Source organism: Puma concolor, chromosome A2, assembly GCF_028749965.1.
Source record: "Puma concolor isolate L17-30 chromosome A2, mPumCon1.1.hap2, whole genome shotgun sequence".
Lineage (NCBI taxonomy): Eukaryota > Metazoa > Chordata > Mammalia > Carnivora > Felidae > Puma > Puma concolor.
In genome coordinates this window covers 166,603,518-166,613,403 of record NC_141668.1, presented here as the reverse complement: position 1 = coordinate 166,613,403, position 9,886 = coordinate 166,603,518, and the positions used below count along the sequence as shown (strand labels likewise).

Below are 9,886 nucleotides of genomic sequence, written 5' to 3'. Positions count from 1 at the left end.
TGAGAGCAAGGGTTCAGCGGGCAGGAACTCAGGCCAAGAAGGAACCATGGGAACAGAGGCCCTGGGAATTTGCAGACATCTCGGGGAGGGCACTGGACTTCCCGCAGGTCGTGGGAGAGAGGCAGGCGCCAAATCTCCGAGGCCCGAGTGACCCCAGCTGACATCTGGATAACATCTGTTATACAAAAGAGCCCGTCCAAGCCAGAAAGCAGTAACCCATCAGAGCTTTCAAACACCCAGCAGAGTTGGTGTGTGTGTGTTTTTTTTTTTTTAATAGCTTTAGAGAGATTCTTTCACAACAGCAAACTCACTAACAGCCACCCAGCTCAGCTGTGGTTCAGACACACCCTAGGACACACATGTCCACCACACATAATAATAACCTAATATTTAATGCACGCTTAGTATGCGCCCGGCACTGTATTATCGCTTTACACATATTAATTCACATAACTCTTATAAGAAAGTTTTGGGGTAAATGCTGTCATCATCCACATGCAACCCAGAGGAAGCTGCTTCAACACCCTTCCGTGGGGAAAGGCCAAGTCCCTCCCACAACCCACAAGGCCCTGCAGGACCTGCCCCTGTCCCCTCCCTGCCCTCACCTCCTCCTTTTCTCCCCCTGGCTCATTCTGCTCTAGCCCCACAGGCCTCCGCCCTGTTCCTCCAACAAGCCAAGCCTGATCCTGCCCCAGGACCTTTGCACGGGCTCTTTGCTCTGCCGGAGAGGTTCTTCCTCCACTGAAGCAACTACACAGCTCACTCCTCACCCCCAAGAACTCTATCCACATATCACCTTCTCAGGAAGGCTTCTCAATCTAAAACTACAAGCCTCTCCCCACGTACACACACACAGCACTCACCACCATCCGGCACACCATATACTGAATTCATTATCTTTATTGTTGGCCTGGCCCACCAGAGCAGGGATCTGTGTCTGTTTTGCTCACGGCTATGACCTCCAGGGCCCCGAGTAGTGCCTAGCACACCGCAGGTGCTCAGTAAATATTTGAGAGATGAATGAATCCACAATGAAAAAGGGTATCAAGGCAGGAAGAATCTGGGCCATGGCCCAAGGCCCAGGGTGTCTAAGTAGCAGAAGCCAGACTCCAACCCAGGCAGCCCAGCTCCTCAGTCTTATTAGCCCTAAACACGTCCGTCTACACCTCCCACAAACGCACACAACGGCTAGCACACGTGAACTCTCACAAACACACAAAACCCCCTGCAGCCAGGACCAGCCACGCGGACTTAGCCACAGGCACATCCCTCACTCAGCCCCACACTCAGCCGCCGGGCTCCGGCCCGCACCTCCTCAGGCCCCCAAACCCCAACGCGGTCTAGGCCTTGGTCTTCACCCTGGGGTAACGTGAACTCATCCTCCTCTGCGTCGGGCTGTTGAGGGCGTCGGCTCGTGGGCCGCTACAGCAATGGAGACGTTCACCTGGGGTCCACCTGGGGTCCGGGCTGATGATGGCCGGGTCCAGTGCCTCGCCCTGGGAACGGAAGGCCAGGGAGAGTTGCTGGTGTGGCCAAGGACGCGACCACGCGAACCCCCTCCCCATCTCCTGGGCCCTCTCAATCGGCAGCGTCCCCTAGGGTGCGTGGTGCAGGCTGTTCAGGACAGTCCCCGCCGTCCCCTTGACCCTACCCTCACCCAGGCCTGCACCCCAGCGCCGCCCCGCGCTTCTCCAGCTCCCAGGTCTGACACAGGTGGCCGCGCACGGTGGCACAGTTCAGGCTGCCGGAAGAGCACAGCCTCCCCTCCCCGCCCTCTGCCCTCTGCCTCCCATCCCCCTTGAGCCCCGGGGACCCTCAGGCTCCTCCCTCAGCCCGAGCCCCGCCCCTCCTGGTTTCTGGCGCACCTCCAGCTTCCCGGGGGGTCGCAGAGTCAGCGCCCGGGACCCCCAACTCTGGAGCCCACGCTTCCTAGGCCTCCTCCCAGGCCCCGCCTCCACGGAGGGCGCGCTGCTGCCCCCTCTGCCTCCACGGCCCCTCCCCACGCCAGCCCAGGCCCCGCCCTCCGGCCCCGCCCTCCGGCCCCGCCCCCACCCCTCTGGCTGCCGACTGCGACGCACGTGGTAGCTCTCTACAGCGTGGCGCGGGCTGGCGAAGACGCCGGGTTCCCCCCTCCATCACGGTCCCGGCAGCCCCCATGGGTCTCTTCTGCCCCTCGGCCGCCCCCCCCCCGACCCTCTCGGACCCCGCCCCAGCCAAGTCCTGCCCCTCAGCGGGCCTCCCCAGAAGCTGTAAGCACCCCCACACCGTCCGGGGCGCACGCATTGCGCCCACCGCTTGTGCGTGGTGCTGGCACTGGTCCGGTGGCTCCAGGAGAAATCGGCAGACTGGCGCTGGACGAGGAATCCGTGGAAGCCCACGTCGTGCAAGCCCGAGGGCACCTCCTTGGCCGGCGACTGGAGGGCCCAGTGCATGAGAAGGGCGCCCCGGTCTTACCTGCCAGCGCAGGTGCTCCTAGGCCTCCACGCGTGTGAGATGCCACCGAGGAAGAAGAGCAGGTGCGAGGCGCCGCGTCCCCGCCGCCCCCCCCCCCACCTGCACCCACTACGTGCCCCTGAGCCTCACTGGACTCTGAGGAGACTGAGGAGGCTTTGGGGTGTGTGAGGCCCTCTGTTTCCCTTCCCAAGAGCCTGCTTTAAGCCGGAGTCAGTTTGGAGAGGAGCCCCAGGCTGCTGGGCTCAGATCCAGGCCCCCCAATCCCCTCCCTGACTTTTCAGAGAGCTTGTAGGGAGCCCCCACTGGTCCCCACTCCCCAGCACCAGGAACCCCTTGTTCCTTGCACAGACATGAGTTGAACTCTGTGTTTTAGACCTGGTGGGGGGGGGGGGGGAAGGCGTTCCTAACCTCTGCCCTCTTGAAGCTAACACTTCAGGGGAGAAACGAGTGTGATGAACAAGTTAGAGCCCAAAAATGCTGACATCCTGAGGTCTGTGCAGTAAAGGAAATAAACAGGAAACAGCGAGAGAGAGACAGGCGGCTGTGGCTGGGATGGTCATCTTCTCTGCAGAGGTGACATTTGAGCTCAGATCTGTAGGGCGACGGAGCTGGCCATTCAAACAGCCAGAGGAGAGCCCAGCAGTCGGGGGATACGTCAGGTGCATAGGCCCCTGGGGCTGGAACAGGCTTCTTCCATCAGTGGGCTTCGCTCTACGGCCTTCCTCCCTTTCTCTCCACTGATCTTCCCCTCAGCCTTAGAGATTCCCTATCCTGAACACCCCTTCCTTGCCCCACTTCTCCTCCATGATGGCCAAGGTTCTAGAAGGCTTGAGCTAACCTGAATTTCCACGAACGGAGCGCACGGAATGAGACATGCGATTGAGAGTTGCCATGGAAATAGGTCCACATCCACTTGTGGATGTTATGGGTAGTATGGTCCTATTCAAGGTGGACGTGATCAAAGACCCTTGGATATCTAAAATTCTTTTTCATGGTATTTATTTTTGAGAGAAGGGGGGGGGAGAGAGAGACAGAGAGAGAGAGAGAGAGAGAGAGAGAGAGAGAGAATATGAGTGGGAGAGGGGCAGAGAGAGGGAGACAGATCCAAAGCAGGCTCCAGGCTCTGAGCTGTCAGCACAGAGCCCGACGCGGGGCTCAAACTCACAAACCTCGAGATCATGACCTGAGCTGAATTCAGACGCTTAACCGACTGAGCCACCCAGGCGCCCCTGAATTGCGCACTTTTAATGGGTGAACTGCATGGTATATGAACTGTATCCCAAAGCTGTGTGTGTGTGTGTGTGTGTGTGTGTGTGTGTGTGTGTGTGTGTGATACAGAGAGAGAGAATGTCAGGACTGCTGTATTCATCCAGAGGACATGACAACTTTTCGCTCACACAGAAACCTGCACATAGATGTTTACAGCGATATATGTATAATTTCCAAAATGTGGAAAGAACTCAAATGTCCCTCAACAGACGGACCGGTAGAAGGTGGTACATCCACATCCCAGAACACTCCCCAGCAGTAACGGGAAAGAAATACTGGCAACTGACATCGGGGGTCAGTCTGCCGTGCGTTCTGCTGAATGAAACTTGCCACACTCCAAAGGCTCATACGGCATGACTCCACTGACACTTTTCTTCTGGAAAAGACAAACTAGTGATTGGGAACACATCAGTGGTTGCCAGAGGCTGGGGAGGGGGGCACACGCCTATCCTGATTGAGGCTGTGTCTGTAGGGCGGTATGCATTTGTCAAATAGCATAGACTTGTACCCTAACATGAGTAGGTTTTACTGGGTGCAAATTACACCTTAATTGTTTTTTAAGGAAAGCAAAAGATCTGGAAGGAAAAGATACACCGTGCGGTAAAAATCAGAGCTGAATAGGAAAGAAGGGGCTATCCGTGCTCCCCAGATCCACTTCTGTCCTCCCATCCCCTCCTCCAGTCTTGAAGACCCTGCTCCCTTGGCCGGCAAATGGCTGAGGAACCCCCCCATCCTCACCCCGTTCACCTCCCTGGCCCTCCTGGTTGCTAAGTCCCAAGGGCAGGGGGCGCTGGTCAACACTCCAACACTCTTCGCTGCTTGAGACCCAACAGCTGTCGCTTGGGTCCTTATGTCACATCACCAGTTTGCCCCTGCATCTCTGATGACTCAGCTCTGTCTCCTACCCAGATTTTCATCCTCCTCCCTGGGCTATCGCTTCTGTGGCGTCACGGGCAGCCGACGTGTGAACCACATCCACCTCCAGGTCTCTTTCTAGAACTCACCTCCTTGGATCTCCACCAACTATTTCTACTAATATGACCTGGATCCAGTCCCGGCTCTCACTGTGCCTGTGGCTGGACGAACCCCTAGTCTGTTTCCCGCGTAGCCTGTGCTCTGGGGTCTCAAGGTACCGCCTGGCAAGTCCTCCCTGGGATGTCCCTTGCTCAAGAACCTACCGTGGGATTAAAGATGTAAACTTGAGGGGCGCCTGGGTGGCTCAGTCGGTCAAGTGTCCGACTTGCGCTCAGGACGTGGTCTCGAAGTTCATGGATTCGAGCCCCACATCAGGTTCTGCGCTGACACTGTGGAGCCTGCTTGGGGTTCTCTCTCTCTCCCTCTCTCTCCGTCCCTCCTCCACTCATGCTTCCTCTCGCTCTCAAAATAAATAAATAAACTTAAAAAACAAAAAAGCAAAGAGAGGGGCACCCATTTGGCTCCATTGGTGAAGCTTGCAACTCTTGATCTTAGGGTTGTGAGTTCAAGCCCCGCATAGAGCTTACTTTAAATTAATTGATTGATTGATTGATTGATTAAAATAAATAAAAAAGAATTCTGCCTTTAATTCTCCTGGAACATGATCATTAATGTTTTTTTTTTTTTTAATTTTTTTTTCAACGTTTATTTATTTTTGGGACAGAGAGAGACAGAGCATGAACGGGCGAGGGGCAGAGACAGAGGGAGACACAGAATCGGAAACAGGCTCCAGGCTCTGAGCCATCAGCCCAGAGCCCGACGCGGGGCTCGAACTCACAGACCGTGAGATCGTGACCTGGTTGAAGTCGGACGCTTAACCGACTGCGCCACCCAGGCGCCCCAATGATCATTAATGTTAAAAAAAAAAAAAAAAAAAAAAAGGAACATACCAGGCGCTGACCAAGATGTGGAGAGACCAGAGCCCCGTGCTCGGCTGGTGAGACGGTGAATTAGAGCAGCTGCTGTGGAAAACCGTTCAGCAGCCCTTCAGAAAATCACACCGGAGCCACCATCAGGCCCAGCAGTTCCACTGCTGGGTATCCATCTACCCAAAGGGGTTGAAAGCAGGGATCTCTGTACACGACAGGTGACCGAACAGACATTCGTACACAGCAGTTCACGACAGCAGCGTTCACACCGGCCAAAAGGTCCATCGACGGATCCACGGTCCGTCCATACCAGGGGACGTTATCCAGCCTTAAAAATTGTCACGTGATGGGGTGCCTGGGTGGCGCAGTCGGTTAAGCGTCCGACTTCAGCCAGGTCACGATCTCGTGGTCCGTGAGTTCGAGCCCCGCGTCAGGCTCTGGGCTGATGGCTCAGAGCCTGGAGCCTGTTTCCGATTCTGTGTCTCCTTCTCTCTCTGCCCCTCCCCTGTTCATGCTCTGTCTCGCTCTGTCCCAAAAATAAATAAAAAACGTTGAAAAAAAAATTAAAAAAAAAATTGTCACGTGCTTATCCATGCTACAACGTGGCTGAGCTTTGGAGACACGTAAAGCAAGAGAAGCCAGACATAAAAGGACAGATACTGCACGATTCCTCCCCTACGTGAGGTCCCCAGAGGGGTCCCGTCCACAGAGACAGAGAGTAGTGCGAACCAGGGGTGGGGAGTCAGCGTTTCGGGGGCACGGAGTCTCAGTTTGGGGAGATGAGAAAGTTCTGGAGATGGATGGGGCGGACGGTTAAAATGTGGGGCACCTGGGGCGCTGGGGCGCTCAGTCAGTTAAGCGTCTGACTCTTGATAGGGGCTCGGGTTATGATCTCATGGTTCGTGAGCTCGAGCCCCTTGTGGGGCTCTGCACTGTCAGGGCGGATTCTCTCTTTCCCTTTCCCTCTGTCTCTGCCCCCTCCCTCCCTCTCTCTTTCCCTCTCAAAAATAAATAAACACTTTTTAAAATGTGGGGAGCCTGCGTGGCTCAGTCCATTAAGCGTCTGACTCTTGATTTCGGCTCAGGTCTTGATCTCACGGTTCATGGGATCGAGCCCTGCGTCGGGCTCTGTGCTGACAGCATGGAGCCTGCTTGGGATCCTCTCTCTCCTTCTCTCTCTGCCCCTCCCGCAGTCATTCTCATTCTCTCTCCCTCTCTCTCTGCCTCAAAAATAAGTAAGCATTTTTTTTTAAAGAAAAGAAGGGTGAAAATGGTAAATTTCATGTTACCATTTTACCACAACTGGAAACGAAGCAGGAATCTGTCATCGTTCCCTCTTGCCGGCCTGACTGCAGCTACTGCACTCCTGAGCCCTCGGCTGCAGGAGAGGCCGGAGTGGGTGGCCAGAGGAGGAGGAAGAGGAAAGATCGGCGGGTCTGACACGCTGGGGCAGGGCTGTGGCAGGAGGGGGCTGGGCGGAGAGGCCCGGCAGCTAGACGGAGGGGAAGCCAGGCCAGCAGCACATGTTAGTTTCGGAAGAAGGGGGCCAATCTTCAGCTTCTCACTGTGACCCTGGACTTGGGCCCCAGGGGTGATCAGATGTTTCTCCCCTGAGCTAAACTCTGGGCTTCGTCCCAGGGGACTCCGCGAGCCTTCCCAGAAGACACGCCCCCTCCTCGAGAACCCCCCCCCCCAGAGCGCGAGGGGAGGGACGTTTTCCAGTCCAAGAACCCGCCCCCCCCCCAAGCCCCCATCAGCCAGCCTGGGCTGACCCCCATCCAGCCTCATCCTGAGCTCCTAATTTGGCTGCCCAGAGTTTGCTACCCCACTGGGCCACCCCAGAGAGAGCCATGGTCCTGGGAAGAGGAGGAGGAGGAAACCTTTGAGGCTTGGCCAGGAGCCTCAGCCTGAAATTGCACCATTCAAGTTTCCCCTTAGGGTTAAGGCAGTGTTTCCTTTATCTGTTCCAGGAACCCCTAGCACCCCAAAAAGTGCTCCAGAGGGCAAGAAACGTCAAGGGGGCAGATGCATTCCAGAAAGCTGCGCAAAACACGTGAGCAAATGAAAACCTCTGGGAAGGCCTGCAAGGAACAACCCCATTTAGCTTTGCTTAATCCCCGGTTTGGCCGGGGTTCCACAGAGCATGCCCTGAACATCCAAGGCCCCAATTAAATGCCCACTGTGAGAGCCCAGAGGGGCCAGGGGGCAGTCAGGCTGCAGAGGGAGTGAGTCAGTTTGACTGGAGGGAGGGAGGGGACAAGGGGGACACAAGCCAGGCCTGAGGACCTTGCATGCCACCCTCAGAGACCAGAAGTGTCCCCGAGGGTCTGGAAGGGGAACTCAGCCCTCACTGCCACCACCCTGCTCCTTGCTCTCTGACCAAACCCCCGGTCCTCCACCGAAGACCTCAAACTCCCCCCCCAGGGTCATGTCTCCTGCTCTTTCCCCCAAGCCATGACGGGAGCCACTGTGCCCATCAACAGAGCCACAGTGGAGACGTCACGGGCATTGTCGGCCCACAGTGTGGTTACACTATAAAGACCAATGACGGGAATTAGCCTTTAGTGGACACGACGCTCCAATAATGCATGGACACGCCCATGCATTATTCCTGACACCAGGAGGGCAGACCGGTGGGGACTGGAATCACGGGTCACCACTTAGCAGTTGTGCAGTCCTGGGACAGGGAGTTCAATTCTGCTGTCTTAGAGAGAGACGGTCTCTGCAAAAATAAAAATTTAAAAAAGGCGGGGGGGAATAAAAGGCTTTTGCGAGTCAGGTAACAGTGGTGGGCTAGGAAGGACCCGGCTCATCCCAGCAGATGCCAGCAGGGACAGAAGACAACCCAGGATCAGGCCAGCCGCTGTCACCCAACCAATTCTGCCCCCCACCCCAGGGGACATTGGGCAACGTCTGGAGACGGTTTTGATTGGCAGGATTGGGGGTGCTGCTGGCATCTGGTGGGTAGAGGCCAGAGACGCTGCTAAGCATCCTATAATGCACAGGACAGCCCCCTACAACCAAGGCCTCTGCAGCTCACGGTGTGAGTAGTGCGAAGGGGGAGAGACCCCGGAGAGACCCCGGAGAGTCATCCCCCAAGTTGGAGTCGTCGTCCTCCTCCTCATCCTCATCATATTGACTCACTTTTCCAGTGCGCTCACAGGGTTTCAAGCCCTGTTCTAAGCGCTTTATACACATTGACCATTTCATTCTCATAACAACCCCTTTATAAGGTGAGCACTATTACTGTCCCTGTGTTCGGAGAGGTTAAGTAATTGTCCTACACAGCTTTAAATGGCAAAGCCAGGTTCTTTTTTTTTTTTTTTTTAATTTGTTTTAATGTTTATTTATTTCTGAGACAGAGAGAGAGAGAGAGAGACAGAGCATGAGTGGGGGGGGCGGTGCAGAGAGAGAGGGAGGCACAGAATCCGAAGCAGGCTCCAGGCTCCAAGCTGTCAGCACAGAGCCCGACATGGGACTCGAACTCACGAACCGTGAGATCATGACCGGAGCCAAAGTCGGACGCCCAACCGACTGAGCCCCCCAGGCGCCCCGGTAAAGCCAGGTTCTAACGCAGACTGCCTGCGTCCTGACCCTTCTCTCAGCTCACCTCCTGGGTGGGAATGGGGGACCCTGAATCCACTGCGATTATGGTTTCTCCCTCGCCCTCCCCCACCCATAGCTGAATGAGGGCTCGGAGTAAAGGTTAAGATGAGTTATTTATATCAAATTCTGTTTCTCCAATGCCTGAGCGTGGGGGACGCAGCTCCACGCGCCTCCCTGAGCAGACGGGCTTAGGGGACGTTTTTTCCAGCCGTGGTGAGCTGAACGCTGTCTGTTCTGGCTTCAGGGGTGAACTTGCTTGGCTACGGGGCCACTGGGGTCCGGGCAAACAAGAGCTGGCTGTTTCAGGAACCAGTTCAGAAATCAGAGGGCAGAGGGACAGAAGACACATGCGACCCCCGCCGTCATTGTCCTCCAGTCGTTAATAGTAACTCGTCCACACTGACAGCACATCCTGTGAGCCAGGTCATGTCCTAAACCCTTTACATCCTTAACGCACTTAATCGTCCCAAGAGTCCTGTGCAACTGATACAATCACCCCCATTTTGCAGACAGGGACACACATTCAGAGGGAAAGGCCACCCGCCCTGGGCCAGGCAGTAGGGGGTGTAACTCTGAGCACCTGCTCCTTAACCCAGAGAGTCTCCACCTCCAAACCGTTTGTACTTGGGGCCAGATCATGTCTGTGATGGACAAGGTCCCGGGCACTGTAGGGCACTTAGCACCCCCTTAGCCTCTACCCGCCAGATGCCTGT

The 9,886-nt window shown here is 55.9% G+C and overlaps 1 long non-coding RNA gene across 4 annotated transcripts in view; it reads right to left on the bottom strand.

Moving 5' to 3' along the window:
* Window positions 1-882: 882 nt before the first annotated feature.
* LOC147583819 (uncharacterized) overlaps window positions 883-9,886 on the bottom strand; it is a 70,158-nt gene continuing 61,154 nt past the window's right edge. For 3 of the 4 annotated variants that reach the window (XR_015248548.1, XR_015248547.1, XR_015248549.1), the window contains one exon: window positions 8,113-8,289. This is a non-coding gene — a long non-coding RNA (uncharacterized LOC147583819). Of the gene's footprint in view, window positions 1,497-8,112; window positions 8,290-9,886 lie in introns of those variants that run through there. The other variant, XR_015248550.1, reaches the window with a different exon arrangement.